At 38.8% G+C, this 19,843-nt stretch overlaps 1 non-coding gene across 1 annotated transcript; it reads left to right on the top strand.

Annotated features, from left to right (window-relative positions):
- Nucleotides 1-8,915: 8,915 nt before the first annotated feature.
- Nucleotides 8,916-9,021, top strand: LOC122028298. Its single transcript, XR_006124705.1, has one exon. It is a non-coding gene; the product is annotated as a small nucleolar RNA R71 (small nucleolar RNA).
- The last annotated feature ends 10,822 nt before the right edge of the window (nt 9,022-19,843 follow it).

The following is a 19,843-nucleotide window of genomic DNA, read 5'->3' as shown; positions in this document are numbered from 1 at the left end:
GTCGGAGTACACCTATCCTCCTACCTCAAACATAGTGAGGGAGCACAATGCTCTCATCTTCCGGTACGCGATGACGGGGAGGGACCCCGGCGTGCTACCACGCTGCAGTCACACTACCCATGAGCGTCCCAGCGGAACACCACTGAGCAAGCTGCCATACAACCCAGAGTGTTGTACCACTACCCATGCAGTGGTCAAGTTGTGTGCAGGTCCATGTAGTCGGCCGACAAGCTCAACAATAATGTTGTCGTCAATCGCCCTGCATGCAATCATGCGATATGGTGCATGCGGCTACAGTATGTCATACCTGAACATATCCTCCTCCATATATGTAGGTGTCAAAGAGATGAACGCATATATAACAAGGATAATAAACCACATGAATCCAACATCACATATCCAATATGTCTATCTACTAATCCAGTATAGAGAGAAGCACAATAAATAGTTCTATCTCTATGAGCACAGATAAACATAACAAGAAAGAAAAACATTCTAGTCTAAGGTATAGCAACTATCAGTAGAAGCATATATCAGGTATCAACTAAACTAAACCAGGGGAGTACTAACTACCAACACTAGTAAGTATATATAAACTGCACATATCATAAGACACTATCAAGAGATAAGTCAAAGGGTACTCGCCTCAAATAGCAGGTAGTATCACGCCAAATCCAACGTCGAGACGCCTGTCTCGAATCAGAGTCCTATGTCAAACAATATATATATTTTATTTAGTTAAATCCAAATGAATAGCTAAATAAAATCCCTAAAATTAAATTAGGGCAAAACCCTAATCAACACAACCTCAATCTACCTAACTAATCTAATGGTTAATTAGGATTAGTTACCTAATCCCTAATCACCAATTAGATTAGAAATCTAAACTTAAATCAAATCCAATAGTTGACTAGGGTTAATTTCCTTAACCCTAATAATTCCATTAGATTAAATCTAAGCAATTAGATTAAATCACAACAATCATGTATCCATCTAAAATAATCAAATCACACTATGATCTACAACTAAGATCAAAAACTCAATACCTTACCTTAGTTCACTACCCTTCCTTCTATTGATTAAAGTTGTTTGCTGCTGGACAAGAATACCACAGAGCACTACTTCACCTCTAACCGTGATTGTGGATCCACAACACTCAATTTCACCTCACATCCCTCATCCATTGATCCACAACCGAGGATCGTCACGGCTGGAACCCAAGATCACCTTCACAGAACAACTCCTCACTGATGAATTCACCTCACAATCATAGAACCCCACCTCCCTGGACCGGATCAAGATGAGGAGATCACAAATTCAACCAAACATTCCAAATTCAAACAACAACCTAATTCCTAAAACGAAACCTTACCTTCAACCATGAGCTCAATCACACCAAGAAACAGAAAAGTCCAAGTTCTGATCCAGCAACGTCAGTAGGAAGAATCGAAGAGTAAGGCTCAAAGTTAGGGAACACATCAGAGACATAGAAGGAATAAGGTTCGGATTGCTTACCCATGAAACTCTAACTGCCTCTCCACACCGGCGATCGATGGATCTGGGAAGCTAGCTCCTCACCTCCGTGCTCCAAGCCCAATCTACACCGATAATCGAGTGGTGGCAGACGCGATGCGGCGTCTGCAGTCCGAAGACGAAAGGCGTCGACCGGATCTGAGCTCAATCCAGTGTCGCTGTTCGCTCTCCGTAAGTGTACGGAAATGTCGCAAATAATATAAAAGATTATTGTATCCACAAGGACTGGAATAAGTACTAGAAATGTTTCAACACGAGTTAGCTAAACAACTAATCAATTGGTTTCCAAAAGCTAAATGTAACTAATGAAATTTAAACATAGAAATGAAAGATCAACAAACAAGATTATGGGCTATGATAAAGGAATGTTCTAGGAGTTTTGGTTTCTTAGTAGACTCCTCAATGTAAATGATCTACCAAATCCTATTTCTCAATTATCCAACATTTATATAAGGTTGTCGGTTCTCTCTTGCAATAGACAACCGGCCTAGGAGTGAAATCTATACCTAAATGTGATCAATTAGATATGAACTTATGTTGTCCTTACACGAGCATGTTCCTGTCACGAAGATCCCTCGGATAATCAACACAAAGATCATACTTCTCAATCCCATAAGATATAAAGATTAATCCCTAATTCTATCCTACCCTCTTGAATTAACCTATTTTCCCCTAAATCTTATCCCTCAAACGTCCTTACACGGGCTTGCACCTTTCGCGTGCTTCCCTGGGAAAATCGAGTGGGAGATCATCTTTACAAGATCCATAGGACATTCAAACAATCAATCTAAAATGAGAATTAGATCCACATCACAACAATTCATTCAAGATTGAATTGATACAAACAAGACAATATCATAGAAGAAAGAAAATGGCAAATCCACAAGAGTTTACATCAATTCATTATACAAATACTCCCTCATCCTAAAACAAAGAGATCTACTCCATGAATCGAAGAGAGAAATCCGAAAATACAAATATTACAAGCATTTCTTGATCCCCAATCCAAGAAGAGGAGAGAAAGAAAACTTATCTAAGATGAATCTTGGTCTTCGGATCCAATCCACGCTCCCGGAGTCGAATCCATTGAAGATCCTCCTTTAGATCACCCAGAAATCCTCCCAAGATTGGAAGGAAAGACCCAAATCTCGCTCTCTCCCAAGAGGGAGAAGATCCCCTTTCAAATCTTGAAGAAGGGTTTAAATAGAGGTGAAGTTTGGGCGCCACACAGCCCTTTGGCACGGCCGTGTGAGGTTCACACGGCCCTACCCACTCTCCTCTCTGCCAGCCTTGCATGGCCGTGTGTGAGACACGACCGTGGCAAACATCCCCAATGGCCCCTTTACATGGCCGTGTAGATTTACACGGCCTGAACTGTCTTAGCCTCTGGAAATATGGCACGGTCGTGTGATGCACACGGCCTGCTTCCTTCCCTGCCACTAAGAACGTCACATGGTCGTGTGAGACACACGGGCGAGGCTTCTCCTGTCTCTGGAAAACTCACATGGTCGTGTGATGCACACGGCCTAGACTTCTTCTCATTCTGGGTTCTTCAGATCCTGCACGGCCATGTGAGGTTCACACAGCCATGACCACTTTATTTCCTATTGCAGCCTTCTAGCCCGTGATCTCCACACGGCCTGGGCAACCCCCCAGAGCAGGGCAATGCGTGGTTCAGGTAGGGCACCTTCTTCCCTTGCTTTGCTCACAGATTTGGCTTTGAACACGAAATCTTCACCAATTTCGACTCCTGTGTACAGAAAATGCACAAAAGTAGATCTCCGAACAAAGAGAGTAAATATGCTAAAAAGGAAAGCTGAAAGTACGAAAATGCATAGATCAAGCATGCTCAAAGTTTGTGAATGTGCGTCAAAACATGCCAATAAGTGTATACAATCTATGCACATCACACCCCCAGACTTAAACCTTTACTTGTACTCAAGCAAAATGCTGCAATCTACATTTATATGTTCTACAACACATTTATAAACCATAATGTACTTTTCTAACTCTATCAAAAAGTTTCACTAACAAGCATGATCATGAAAACAAAGTCAAGTATGGCTCAAGCATAAGTATCTTGTGCACAATGCAAAGACAACTCAAAACTCTTCAAGTTTCAATCTATGTCCTAGTCAAGTCGTCATCAAATTTGAATTCCTAATGTTTCCAGTGATGGACAAGTAACCAGTGATAGGCACTTACTTGCCAAACACTTGGTTCATATTTCTCAATCAACCCATGGTCTCAAAGGCGTGCTCAATCTCAAGAGAAGCTAAGCAGTCATTTCCCCAGTAACCCAACTCGGTCTCAAAGGGGTGACTTGCTAGATTCCACTCACGACAACTGTTTTTTATATCCCTTATTCACTTTTTTTCCATTTCTTTTTTTTTCAATTTTTTTTTCATAACCATTTGCATTGTGCAAATCTTATTTCACAAGTGTACTTTTAGCACAAATGTTGGGATATTTTGATTTTTCCAAATGAGCTTGCATGAGTTGAGCCTCATCCAATAACCAAAATGAAGTTTGAGAAATCACCATGAAAACCAAGTACTAAACAAACAAGATGAATCATGACTATTTCATTGATATCAACTATTCAAGCATCAAGTATAGTGAAGTGAAGGTAAGACCCTTAGGGTTAAGCCAAAACTAAAACTCATCTCCATATGATTCTTAGCTTATTTCATGCTACCCAAGATAGAGAAAAGAAGTACATAAAGCTTACTACTAGCATCATTTAAAACATCATGAATCTAGATAATAAATGTGCTAGTATTTTGCATTAAAGAACAAACAATCATGATATGATGAATGATGCAACTAGCAAAAAGCAAAAAATTTATTATGCAAAAAGTAAACTAAATCAAATGCATCCCCCCAGACTTAAACTTTTCATTGTCCCAATGAAAACTAAAAATAATGTGGAGAAGATTTATGAAATTTAGAGAAGTTACCAAGTGATGAGCTCCAAATGGTTGACATTCATGTTTTAAAAATACTCCTCTATCCAATGCTCACATTCCTCCACAACTTTGAATAATATAAAAATAAGATAGACAAGAAAAATTAAGTAGAGGATACATGTTTATTATAAAGAAAGAACTAAAGACATAAAAGAAAATAAGGAAAATGAACTTGGGTTGCCTCCCAAGAAGCGCTTGTTTAAGGTCATTAGCTCGACCACCTCATTAGATTCATCGAAATCTCGCTCTTGGAGGGGTAAGATATTTTAGAACCCTCCTACCAAGGGATCTTAGTATGGAGAGAGATTTCTTCAAAGGAGCTACAAAGTAAAGTATAACTCTCTCCATCTTCGTCTTCTTGGAAATTTTTTCAGGTGGTCGAAGACGGTTCAGATTGAGCTTCCAATTATTGGCCCATGTGAAATTTGCACGTCCAAAAGAAAAACAAATCTCCCATAAGCATGTTATATAGTATAGAGCTAGAACCATATCAAGATAAGATGAATAAGTAATAAAAACCGAATCACATCCAACAAAGTCAATTATGGGTACCTCCATAAAGTTTTCCAAAAGATCACAAGAAATACTAACCATACTTTGCTGAGAAATACCTGAAATTTCTAAACATGTAGATGTGACTTCCTCTGAATCAAATGATGGTTTTGGCTCTAGCTCAGATGTTGATGATATCAATGATGGTGATTCTTGAGACTCTGCTAGCTCTACATAAGTCCCTACACATTGTTCCACAACATGATCAATTCTTAAAACCTCTAAGGGTTGTGTTGACAAAGGTGGTGATCCTTGAGATGCTGCTTCCACAACACAGCTCCCTACACATTCTTCCATATCATCATCATCAACACATACATCAAAAAATAAACCAACATCTATGTCCTTAATAGGAGAATCAATAACAAGAGGATCAATAACTTCACTTGCATTTTTAAGTTGATCTACCACATCACATGTTAGAGTGTATACTAAAATCCTAGCTTTTGTATAAACATTTATTTGGAAATAAAGAATCACAATGGTCAAATATCTACATTTATTTGTTAAATGTAATTTGTTCAATTAATTTATATAGTAGACAACATGATGTGTGGTGTCACACACAGAAGATCATGTTATCGGTTCTTTATAAATTATAAATAGTTGCTTGCGACTAAAATGGAAAGGAACAAACTGTTGAAGTAGTTGTAGTGTAATTAAGTATGAGTTTATCTTAACTAATAAATTACACTGATACACTCCAAGTGTATTGAGTAGGACCATCTTAGATAAGTTCTTTTTGTACTGATTTTATAAAAGAACTAGACCTTAGTTATTATGGAAGTGTGTGCTCTTAATCATACTATAATAACAAACACATATATTTAGTATTTATTTCTTTGACTTATCAATGGGTGAGATTTAGCTCGATAAATCAATAAGCCCGATAAGTTGGGAAATGATATCACTTATAGTGTGTGTTGTTGATTATAGAAGGAAACTGTGTCCTAGTAATCTAGGTTGAGAATGACCCCAAGAGGAGATCATAAGGATTGTCATGTTAGACCCTGCAGGTGGACTTAGTCCGACATGACGATAAGGTTGAGTGGTACTACTCTTGGACTAAGATATTAATTAAGTGAGTTGTCAGTAACTCATTTAATTAGTGGTCATTTGACATCTTAAACATAGGGAGGCTAACATACTCATAATAAGAAGGAGCCCAAAATGTAATTTGGGATTGATGCGGTAGTTCAATAATAGTTCTTTAGTGGAATGAATTATTATTGATGAAATTAAGTTATGTGTTCGGGGCGAACGCGGGATGCTTAATTTCATCGGGAGACCAAAACCAATTTCTCCTCTCGGTCCCTATCATAGCCTCTTGTATATAGAGATTTATACCCACCTATACCCACCTTCTTAGCCAACCTATAGGGGTTGGCCAAGCTAAGCTTGAAGCTCAAGCTTAGGGTCGGCCAAGCCTAAAGGTTAAGCCTTAAAGTGGTCGGCCAATTGCTTGGAGCCCAAGCTTAGGTGGCCGGCCACATTATATTAAAAAGGGGGTTTTATTAAAATTATTTCTTATGTGGATATCATGGTTTTAAAAGAGAGTTTGAAATTTAAATCTTTCCTTTTATAGCTTTCTACAAAAGATTAAGAAAAGATTTGAAATCTTTCCTTATTTGTAGATTGAAAGGTAGATTTTAATTTTGAGAAAATTTTCCTTTTTAACCATGTTCATGATTTAAAAGAGAGTTTAAAAATTAAATATTTCTTTTATAAAGCTTCTACAAAAGATTAAGAAAAGATTTGATATCTTTCCTTATTTTTAGATTAAAAGAGATTTTAATTTTTAGAGATAACTTTCTTTTTATCCACATGTTTAAAAGAAAGATTTTAATTTATAAAATTTCATTTTTACAAACCATCATGAAGGGAAAAATTATTGGAGAAATTTTTATAAATTTTCGAAGATAAATTAGGAAGTTTTAATTAATTAAAACTCTCCTTGTTTATAGCTTTAATGTGGCCGGCCATGTAATGTGAGAAGATAAAATTATTTTTAATTAAATAAATTTTCCTTTATTTGGAAAAAGAATTAAAAAAGTTTTTTATTTAAATTTCCCTATTTGCCAAGACCAAGGATTATAAAAGAGGGGGTAGAGGTGCCTTCATGGCTAACGACTCTATTCTTTTTCTTCCTCCTTCTCTTCCTTGGTGGTGTGGCCGACCCCTCTCTTTCTCTCCTCTCCTTATTGTGGCCGAAACCTCTTCATTGGTGGAGTTGCTTTGGTGGCCGGATCAAGCAAGGAGAAGAAGGAGAGAAAGGAAGCCTAGTCTCTAGTATCCCTTGGTTCATTGGTGGTGGCCGAACCTATCCACCAAGAAAAACTCTTGGTGGCCGAAACCTAGAAGGAAGAAGAAGGTGCTTGGTGGTTCTCATCTCAGAAGATCGTTGCCCACACAACGTCCGAGGTTAGAAGAGAAATACGGTAGAAGATCAAGAGGTCATTAAAGTTTACAAAGGAAGGTATAATTAGTAATTAATTTCCGCATCATACTAGTTGTATTTTTTTTATATGAATTCCAAACACAAGAGGCAATTAGATCTAGTTTTTCGAATTTATTTTTCGAGTTTGTGTTTTCTTCTTTTTCGAATTTGTGATTCGATTGTTCTTTTTGGTTAACCTAGAGTTATTTAAGGAAATTAAATATTAGCTTTCCTTAAAAGGTTTTGTCTAGGCGGTGGTGGTTGCTCCCATATCCAAGAAGGCCATGTGCCTCGCCATGCAATCCTAGAAGCCAATTTTAGAAATTAATATTTAATGAAATTAATAACTTAGGTGGATTTGAATCAATAGTGTTAAGTTCCGCTTGCGATTCAAATCTAAACCATTAAGAACAGATAAGTTAAATTTGGAATCAATGATGTTAAGTTCCATCTGCGATTCCTAATTTAATTTCTAAAGAACACAATAGGTTATTTAAGGAAAGGTTTGACACTTGTACAAAAAAAATTTGTATAGTGGAACTGGTACGATTTCCTAGGACTAACCAACATCACATTCATCATCTGAAAATTCAATGTCACTATAACACCCTATAAAATTTGGAGGTAGATCTGAAAACTTATTTACCACTGCATTATCAATAAAATCCTCAACTGAAAAATCCTCATCTTCATATACATTCAAAAATCTGCACTCAACCATATTAGTGTCACAGGATTTGCCGAAGTCTTTATTTTCATTGACCCCCACTAACCTTTGTGGAAAAGGAACCCTTAGTGAAGGTCCTGGGAAAGACTGAACTTCCTTTTTCCCAAATTCCCTTTGAGCTTTTGGAGGAGGTCCAACTTGCTTATCTAGTGTTGGTGTAATTAATCGTTGAGGGAAAGGTACTTGTGGCCTTTGGGAACTTCCTAGAGAAATGGAACTAAGTTCTTGTGATCTTCTATTATTCTTCTCCTCAATTCTAAACTTGTCATTCTTTAGAAGTTCTTCATGATTTTTGCCACTTCTCAACCCAACATCATCACACTTTTCATTAGATCTTGACTACGTAGGAGGGGGATCTTCTTTAAACCATTTTGAAACAATACTATCAAGCTTTGCCCCTAAATATTTGAACTCCTCACTCTGTGACTTGTGAATTTCAACAATTTTAGGTGGTTGAACTTCATTTTGTTTAATAGACTCTCTTACATTTATGGCTTGCACTTCTTGAATATCTGAGGGAAATTCCATCCAACTTTAGTTCGACCATTCATGGAGGTTCAATGTCACTTGATCAATTAATGAATAAGCTTCATCTACACTTTTGTCCATAAAAGAACCTCCAGCTGATGAATCTAATAAACTCTTGTCTGAGAAAGAAATTCCCCCATAGAATATGTGCAAAATCAACCATTTTTCAAAACCATGATGAGGGCATTGTCTTTGAAGACTCTTGAATCTATCCCATGCTTTAAATAATGATTCTCCATATGCGTGAGCAAAATTTGTTATGCAATTCCTCATATACACTGTTCTACTTGGATGGAAAAATAATTCAGAAATTGCTTCTCCAATTGTTCCCAACTTGTGATGCTTTGAGGACAGAGAGAATATAGCCAAGTCCTTGCTTTATCCTTGATACCGAAAGGAAATGCCATCAATCGAACTGCATCTGCTGATACTCCTTCACATTTCACCATATCACAAATCTCTAAAAATGTTCAAGATGCAGATAAGGACTTTCTGATACTTCTCCTCTAAATTTGTGACCTTCTATCATGAAAATTAACTCTGGGTCTAGTTGGAAACTTTCTGCTTCAATTTGAGGTTGCACAATGAGAGACAAAAATTTTGCAGAAAGAGGTATAGAAAAATTTCTCATGGGCCTGCTTGACATGTTAGTGCTCATGGATATTTAAGAAAAAAAATTATCAAGAATCAAAGACAAGAAATAAAATGCAATATGAAAAGCAAGAAAGAAAATGCAAAATTTAAATTGCAAGAAAGAAAGTGCATAATGAAAACAAGAAAGAAAAGACAAAAGGAAAAAGAAAAATGTCTAGAATAATTCATATGCTAATCAACTAACAAGATATGTTTACAAAAGAAAAGAAGAGAAAAATTTAAAGAAAAGAAGAACAGAGAAAAGCTAGGCTAGAATGTTAGAAATCAAGAATGCAGAATTAGAATAGCAGCAAGAAAACTTTACAAAAAGTAGAAAAGAATACAAGAAAAATAGAATTCTAAAGATTAGCTACAATTATACTAATGATAAAGAAAGAAAGAAAAGTTATGTTTAATCTAACTCAATTGATAATTCCTAATGTTATAGTGCAGTCCCCGGCAACGGTGCCAAAAACTTGTTCGCTCACCGTAAGTGTACGGAAATGTCGCAAGTAATATAAAAGATTATCGTATCCACAGGGACTGGAATAAGTGTTAGCTAGAGCCCTAGAGACAATCATTTGATGATTGTATTTTGGACTTGTTGTATCATATTCTATATAAATAAATGCATTTGTTTTGGTTATTATACTTACTTGTATTGGTGCCAAATAAACTAAGTATAATAGCGTCCTTGAGTAGAAGGTTCTCACCTATATCAATCGGTTAGTTGAACCGATAGTGAGATGATATAAGGAACACTACTTTTAATCATTCCTAGTCGAGTATTAACATTCAGGGACAATGTTAATGCAATAAGACTAGCATGTAGGTCAACTCGATGACTTGATCTCACAAGTCATGGATATGGAGATATCAAGTTGGCACATGGGTATGCATTGGAGAATGTATACTGAATGACCCGCCATGAGAAAGTATCATGGATCGTTATATGTGTGTCATATACTTTCTCATGTGGCTATTAGTATGACTACTAGTCCTTAGACCTGAAGTCACCATGGTTCCCTACATAAGGAGTTATGTACTTTGGTTTCGTCAAACGTCACCCGTAACTGGGTGGACTATAAAGGCGATTACTGGGTATATAACGAATTATGCAGAGGGATGTGAGTGATGTAGATGGGATCTATCCCTCCCATATGACGGGAGCGACATCGGTATTCTTGATAGAGTTAGACGACGAAGCGCATGGCCATGCCCAAATGAGTCAACATGAGATGTTGGGCTCATTTGATCGAGTGAGTCTGCTTAGAGTTCAAGATTTAGATTGATTAGAGGATGACATGGTCTATGCCTCACATTGATCAATCTACATGTCTAGAATAGAATGACAATGTCATATATTGTGAGGAGTCATAATTAGTAGTCACAAGGTGATGTTGGATCTCAACATTCTTGTAACTTGGGTAGTAATGATGTGTTGCTAGATACCGCTCATTACTTATGCTCCTAAATAGGTTTAGGGGCATTGCCAACGTTACAAGAACCTATAGGGTCACACACTAAGGACAATTAGATGGAGATTAGGTTCATATGATGAACCAAGAGGATTAGATTCATTTGATGAATCAAATTGGATTAAGAGTAATCCTAATTGGGCTAACTTGAGTTGGACTCAAGTTGATTCATGTATTTAATGAGTCTAATTTAGATTATGACTCATTAGATCAACTTAATTTAATGAATTAGATTCATTAAATTAAGTTGGCTTGAATCAAATGGTTAGATTAGATCAACCATGGAAGAGATTTGGTCAAGTTTGACTTGACTTGAGAGGAAGATAAAAGTCAAGTTTGACTTGACTTTATGCCACCTCATTGGTGAGTTGGCATTGATGTGGACTAATGATGTTACTCCACATCATTATGGGGTGCCACCTCATGGAAGTTACAAAGTCATTCTCTTTAATGGCTTCACATTAATTGCACTTAATGCAATTAATTTGGGGTTACACATGGAGAAGTGGCCGGCCACTTTTGAATGAGAATAGATTCATTTTTCTCATTCAAGTGCATTCACATCTTCTTCCTCCTTGAGCTCTCTCCCTCTCCCTCTCCCTCTCCTCCTCTCTTGGCCGAACAAGACAAGGTGCTAGCACACCTTTTTTTGGTCTTCTCCATCAAGGATTGTTCGTGTGGATACTTCTAGAGGATCGTATGCTTGACGGTCTAGAGATCCGACACCTTGGACGAGCGGGCTTTGCGTAGGGTGCGCTTCAACGGTATAACCTTTCTCTTCATGTAGATCTAGGAGTAGATCTAAGTTGTAAACTCATACTCGTAAACTTTAGAAACCTATTCTTCGCACGAGATCCAGTGGCATGGGCGATTCGGGGTTTCCGCGACGCGAAAAAGCGGTTTTCGCGGCCCGATAAACACCAATAGTGGTATCAGAGCCACGTGCGAAGCGAGTACGAGTTTAGATTCATATTTTTATGAAAAATATGCATACTGTAACATTCTGTGAATTTCCTAATTTTTATGATTTTATGGGTATTTTTCTCGTAGAAGCGAAGCACAAGTGTTTCGACACTTGTAGGCTTCGACTACCGAGAAGAATTTTCCAAAACGGCCAAGTTTCGCCCCAAAAATTTTTGGGACAGCGGGCTAAGGCGCTGTTAGATCGCAATGGAACCCTCGCGATGTTTAGATCGCGGGTAGGGGCGCTGCCCCTGGCCCCACAAGGGGCTTCGTTCCGCGATTGCGCCCGAAAACCGCTAAACGGAACTGCCGGGAAATTATACTCGTAAAAATTGTAAAAAATTATAGAAAAATTACAGAAATTATAGAAATATATAATTTTGAATTATATATTATTTTTGTGATAGTCATGGCCCAAAGACCCAAATTGGATTTGGAAATGTGTTGTAATTCATAATACGGCATGCATTCCGTTATGTGATGTGCGTGCTGTATTTATTTTATTTTATTTTATTTTCACGACCTACGCGTCGTGCCTTTCTCTTATATTCTGGTTGTAAATTATATTTAGACTCGAATGTAACTCGAGTTTCAAAATTGTAATGAAAATTTTGAAGCGATGGAAGGTCCACACGTGAAGGAGTTACGAGGAGGGCGCGAGCAACACAAGGTGGTCAAAGGAAGAAGCTTGAGAAGCTGTTGACCTTAGGTTGACCATCCGATCTTCTCATTGGCTTGAGAAGATCGTAGTAGGGCCATGACATAATCACAAAATTATTTGATTAATTATTTAATTAATTGTTTTGTATGTATGTGATGTATGTTAGTTAATTAAGTAATTAATTAGTGCCTTACGATTAGATTAGATCTAAGTCGTGCACATGATGCACCCTTCGATTAGATTAGATCTATCGAGTATATGATATGCATCATCGTTTAGATTAGATCTAAATCACGTCAACTCGTAATGCCTACCATGCCGTGATACCTACCACTACCTCGATCGCATGTTGTTGTTGAATCTGCCAAAGCAGAGCAACACATACTATCTTGGTAGGGTACGGAGGGACAATCTTGGTCCCGCCTATCAACGCATGGGTGAGTACAACTCAATTAGATTGAGTATTCCTAGTTAACTCGGTTGGATCGTGTATAACTATAGGCATTCATCCAACGGTTGGAAAGATAGGTTAAAATCACATATATATTAACTCTCGGGCGTATTAGCCAAAGCTAACTCGAGTTTTAATATCAATGCAGATCTTGATCCTATAAACAAGAGTTGCATAGAGATGTAATTGGTAATCGTTACCTACCGATCATACTAAAACTTGGGCGTATTAGCCAAAGCTAACTCAAGGGTTAGTATGATGTGGATCTTGTCCCACATGAATTATAGAATTCAGTGGGAGTATCATTTAGTTAAAGGCCTAATTAAATGATTAAGAATATGATACTTATTTCTGCATTTATTTCTGTTATAGAATTGTCATGACGTCAAATACGAACACTTTCTCTCTGCGATCTATCCTTAAGAAGGACAAGCTCAACAGAGCAAATTTCCTGGACTGGTACAGGAACCTGAGAATAGTTCTCACCCAAGAACGTAAACTGTACGTTCTGGAGCAGCCCATTCCGGAGGCTCCTCCTGCCACTGCCCCGCGAGCTTACCGAGATGCTTTCAAGAAGCATCAAGATGATGCATTAGATGTGTCCTGTCATATGCTCGCGACCATGAACTTTGAGCTTCAGAAGCAACATGAGTTGATGGGCGCTTACGATATGGTTGAACATCTTTATCACCTATATCAAGGACAAGCAAGGCACTGGAAGAGTAACTCCAAAAAATACCTGGAAGATCTTAAGAAGAAGAGAAATAAGATTTCTACTTTAGGTATACATGTTATAGAAGTCAACCTCTCTATTTCTTCATCGTGGGTATTAGATACCGGATGTGATTCGCACATTTGTACTAATGTACAAGCGCTGAGAAATAGCAGGGCATTGACGAAGGGTGAGGTAGGCCTACGAGTAGGCAATGGAGCACGGGTTGCTACTATTGCTGTAGGAACTTATCATCTATCTCTGCCCTCTAGGCTTGTACTAGAATTAAATGATTGTTGTTATGTGCCTGCATTAACTAAGAACATTATATTAGTTTCTTTTTTGGACAAGAAAGGTTTCTCGTTTACAATAAAGAACAAATGTTGTTCCATCTATTTAAATGATATGTTCTATTGTAGTGTACCTCTGATAAACAGACTCTATATTCTAGACCTTGAGAGCCCTATCTGTAACATATATACCAAGAGGTTCAAGTGAAATGACATGAACCAAACCTACCTCTAGCACTGTCGCTTAGGTCATATAAATGACAAGCGCTTATCCCAGCTCCATAAGGATGGTTTGCTGGACTCATTTGATTTAGAATCATATGAGATATGCGATTCATGTCTACGAGGCAAGATGACCAAGACTCCCTTTAGTGGGCACAGCGAAAGAGCGACTGATTTGTTAGGACTCATACATAGTGATGTATGTGACCCTTTCAATGTCGCTGCTAGAGGCGGTTATAGGTACTTCATCACGTTTACTGATGACTTCAGTAGATATGGTTATGTGTACTTGATGACACATAAGTCAGAGTCCTTTGAAAAGTTCAAAGAATTCAAGAATGAAGTACAGAACCAGCTTGGCAAGAGTATTAAGATACTTCGATCCGATCGAGGTGGAGAATACCTTAACCATGAGTTCCATGACTATCAAGCTGAGTGTGAGATTCTATCCCAACTCACTCCTCCTAGAACACCACAGTGGAATGGTGTATCCGAAAGGAGGAATCGTACCCTATTAGATATGGTACGATCTATGATGAGTCACACAGATCATCCGACATTCCTTTCGGGCTATGCTCTAGACACGACAGCTTTTATACTCAACCGAGTTCCATCCAAGGCCGTGATAAAGACACCATATAGGATATGGGCTGGGAGAGATGCCTAGGTGTCTTTCATGAGGATTTGGGGTTGTGAGGCTTACGTTCGACGTCAAGTCTCAGACAAGTTAGGACCAAAATCTGACAAGTGCTACTTTATTGGATATCCCAAGGAAACTAAGGGATATTACTTCTACATTCCCAGTTAGCACAAGATAGTTGTGGCAAAGACTGGGGTCTTTCTAGAAATGGACTTTATTTCTAGAAAGACTAGTGGGAGCACGTTTGATCTTGAAGAAGTTCAAGATGCGAACAATAGCACTGAAGCCTTGATGGAAGTTGAACTGGAACCACAAAGTGTTGTGGCTGATGTTGTTCCACAAGGATTTGAGGAACAACAACCAGTTCAAGTAGACATACCTCTTCGCAGGTCTGATAGGGTACGTCGTCAGCCTGAGAGATACTCATTTCTGTTGTCTGACCATGATGACGTTGTGCTCATAGAGGATGAGCCTGCCACCTATCAGGAAGTTCTGATGAGATCAGATTCCGAGAAATGGCGAGAAGCCATGAGATCCGAAATTGATTCCATGTACACCAACCAAGTATGGACTTTGGTTGATCCACCTGAAGGGGTAAAACCCATAGGGTGTAAGTGGGTCTTTAAGAGAAAGACTGACATGGCTGGACTTATTTATAAGGGTCGCTTGGTAGCTAAAGGTTTCAAGTAGATTCATGGTATTGACTATGATGAAACCTTTTCTCCAGTAGCGATGTTTAAGTCCATTCGGATCATGCTTGCTATTGCAGCCTACCACGATTATGAGATCTGGCAGATGGATGTCAAAATCACATTTCTGAATGGAAACCTACTCGAGGATGTGTACATGACACAACCTGAGGGTTTTGTAGATCCAAAGCATACTAGCAGAGTATGCAAGCTGCATAGGTCCATATATGGACTAAAGCAAGCTTCTCGGAGCTAGAATCTTCGATTCAATGATGCAATCAAACAGTTTGGTTTCATCAAGAACGAAGATGAACCTTGTGTCTATAAGAAGGTTGTAGGGGACATAGTTGTCTTCCTCATATTGTATGTGGATGATATACTACTCATTGGGAAGGACATCCCTTTGCTTCAATCTGTCAAGACCTGGCTAGGGAGTTGCTTCTCAATGAAGGACTTAGGTGAGGCATCCCGCATTCTAGGGATACAGATCTATAGAGATAGATCTAAGAGATTGCTTGGCCTAAGTCAGAGTACATATATTGACAAGGTACTCCTTCGGTTTACCATGCAGAATTCCAAGAAGGGATTTCTGCCTATGTCACATGGCGTGAGTCTTTCGAAGACTCAAGGTCCCTCTTCTAGAGAGGAGAGAGACCGCATGGATCAGATCCCTTATGCCTCAGCCGTAGGATCTATCATGTACGCCATGCTATGTACTCGTGCTGATGTCTCGTATGCTTTGAGCATGACGAGCAGATACCAGTCAGATCTAGGTGAAAGTCACTGGATAGCGGTCAAGAATATTCTTAAGTACTTAAGAAGTACTAAAGAATATTTCTTGATATTTGGAGGCGAGGACGAGCTAGCTGTAAAGGGTTACAGTGATGCTAGCTTTTAGACCGATCAGGATGATTATAGATCGCAGTCGGGGTTCGTGTTCTGTATAAATGGTGGTGCTGTGAGCTGGAAAAGTTCGAAGCAGGACACAGTCGCTGATTCTACGACAGAAGCCGAGTATATTGCTGCATCAGAGGCAGCAAAGGAGGCAGTTTGGATTCGCAAGTTCATCACTGAACTTGGGGTGGTTCCTAGCATTGCTGACCCTATTGAGCTCTATTGTGACAACAATAGAGCTATAGCACAGGCGAAGGAACCTCGCTCACGCCAGCGGACAAAACACATACTACGGCGCTTCCATCTCATTCGAGAGATCATCGAGAGAGGAGATGTGAAGATATGCAGAGTACCTACAGAGGCTAACATCGCAGATACCTTGACCAAGTCTTTGGCACAGAGGAAGCATGATGGTCACACTAGGTCATTGGGGCTTAGAGCCTACATTGATTGGCACTAGAGCTAGTGGGAGATTGTTAGCTAGAGCCCTAGAGCCAATCATTTGATGATTGTATTTTGGACTTGTTGTATCATATTCTATATAAATAAAGGCATTTGTTTTGGTTATTATACTTACTTGTATTGGTGCCAAATAAACTAAGTATAATAGCGTCCTTGAGTAGAAGGTTCTCACCTATATCAATCGGTTAGTTGAACCGATAGTGAGATGATATAAGGAACACTACTCTTAATCATTCCTAGTCGAGTATTAACATTCAGGGACAATGTTAATGCAATAAGACTAGCATGTAGGTCAACTCGATGACTTGATCTCACAAGTCATGGATATGGAGATATCAAGTTGACACATGGCTATGCATTGGAGAATGTATACTGAATGACCCGCCATGAGAAAGTATCATGGATCATTATATGAGTGTCATATACTTTCTCATGTGGCTATTAGTATGACTACTAGTCCTTAGACCTGAAGTCACCATGGTTCCCTACATAAGGAGTTATGTACTTTGGTTTCGTCAAACGTCACCCGTAACTGGGTGGACTATAAAGGCGATTACTGGGTATATATAACGAATTATGTAGAGGGATGTGAGTTATGTAGATGGGATCTATCCCTCCCATATGACGGGAGCGACATCGGTATTCTTGATAGAGTTAGACCATGAAGCGCATGGCCATGCCCAAATGAGTCAACATGAGATGTTGTGCTCATTTGATCGAGTGAGTCTGCTTAAAGTTCAAGATTTAGATTGATTAGAGGATGACATGGTCTATGCCTCACATTAATCAATCTAGATGTCTAGGATAGAAAGACAATGTCATATATTGTGAGGAGTCACAATTAGTAGTCACAAGGTGATGTTGGATCTCAACATTCTTGTAACTTGGGTAGTAATGATGTGTTGCTAGATACCGCTCATTACTTATGCTCCTAAATAGGTTTAGGGGCATTGCCAACGTTACAAGAACCTATAGGGTCACACACTAAGGACAATTAGATGGAGATTAGGTTCATATGATGAACCAAGAGGATTAGATTCATTTGATGAATCAAATTGGATTAAGAGTAATCCTAATTGGGCTAACTTGAGTTGGACTCAAGTTGATTCATGTATTTAATGAGTCTAATTTAGATTATGACTCATTAGATCAACTTAATTTAATGAATTAGATTCATTATATTAAGTTGGCTTGAATCAAATGGTTAGATTAGATCAACCATGGAAGAGATTTGGTCAAGTTTGACTTGACTTGAGAGGAAGATAAAAGTTAAGTTTGACTTGACTTTATGCCACCTCATTGGTGAGTTGGCATTGATATGGACTAATGATGTTACTCCACATCATCATGGGGTGCCACCTCATGGAAGTTACAAAGCCATTCTCTTTAATGGCTTCACATTAATTGCACTTAATGCAATTAATTTGGGGTTACACATGGAGAAGTGGCCGGCCACTTTTGAATGAGAATAGATTCATTTTTCTCATTCAAGTGCATTCACATCTTCTTCCTCCTTGAGCTCTCTCCCTCTTCCTCTCCTCCTCTCTTGGCCGAACAATACAAGGTGCTAGCACACCTTTGTTTGGTCTTCTCCATCAAGGATTGTTCGTGTGGATACTTCTAGAGGACCGTACGCTTGACGGTCTAGAGATCCGACACCTTGGACGAGCGGGATTTGTGTAGGGCGCGCTTCAACGGTATAACCTTTCTCTTCATGTAGATCTAGGAGTAGATCTAAGTTGTAAACTCGTACTCATAAACTTTTGAAACCTATTCTTCGCACGAGATCCAGTGGCATGGGTGATTCAGGGTTTTCGCGACGTGAAAAAGCGGTTTTCGCGGCCCGAAAACCCAACAATAAGCACTAGAAATGTTTCAACACGAGTTAGCTAAACAACAAATCAATTGGGTTCCAAAAGCTAAATGTAACTAATGAAAAGTAAACATAGAAATGAAAGATCAACAAACAAGATTATGGGCTATGATAAAGGAATGTTCTAGGAGTTTTGGTTTCTTTGTAGACTCCTCAATGTAAATGATCTACAAAATCCTATTTCTCAATTGTCCAACATTTATATAAGGTTGTCGGTTCTCTCTTGCAATAGACAACCGGCCTAGGACTGAAATCTATACCTAAATGTGATCAATTAGATATGAACTTATGTTGTCCTTTCACGGGCATGTTCCTGTCACGAAGATCCCTCGGATAATCAACACAAAGATCATACTTCTCAATCCCATAAGATATAAAGATTAATCCCTAATTCTATCCTACCCTCTTGAATTAACCTATTTTCCCCTAAATCTTATCCCTTAAACGTCCTTACATGGGCTTGCACCTTTCGCGTGCTTCCCTCGGAAAATCGAGTGGGAGATAATCTTTACAAGATCCATAGGACATTCAAACAATCAATCTAAAATGAGAATTAGATCCACATCACAACAATTCATTCAAGATTGAATTGATACAAACAAGACAATATCATAGAAGCAAGAAAATGGCAAATGCACAAGAGTTTACATCAATTCAACATACAAATACTCCCTCATCCTAAAACAAAGAGATCTACTCCATGAATCGAAGAGAGAAATCCGAAAATACAAAGATTACAAGCATTTCTTGATCCCCAATCCAAGAAGAGGAGAGAAAGAAAACTTATCTAAGATGAAGCTTGGTCTTCGGATCCAATCCACGCTCCCGGAGTCGAATCCGTTGAAGATCCTCCTTTAGATCACCCAGAAATCCTTCCAAGATTGGAAGGAAAGACCCAAATCTCGCTCTCTCCCAAGACGGAGAAGATCCCCTTTCAAATCTTGAAGAAGGGTTTAAATAGAGGTGAAGTTTGGGCGCCACACGGCCCCGTGGCACGGCCGTGTGAGGTTCACACGGCCCTGCCCACTCTCCTCTCTACTAGCCTTGCACGGCCGTGTGTGAGACTCGGCCGTGGCAAACATCCCCAATGGCCCCTTTACATGGATGTGTAGATCTACACGGCCTGAAC

The sequence above is a fragment of the Zingiber officinale genome, chromosome 10A (assembly GCF_018446385.1).
Source record: "Zingiber officinale cultivar Zhangliang chromosome 10A, Zo_v1.1, whole genome shotgun sequence".
Taxonomy (NCBI): domain Eukaryota; kingdom Viridiplantae; phylum Streptophyta; class Magnoliopsida; order Zingiberales; family Zingiberaceae; genus Zingiber; species Zingiber officinale.
This window is presented reverse-complemented; position numbering and strand designations above follow the sequence as displayed.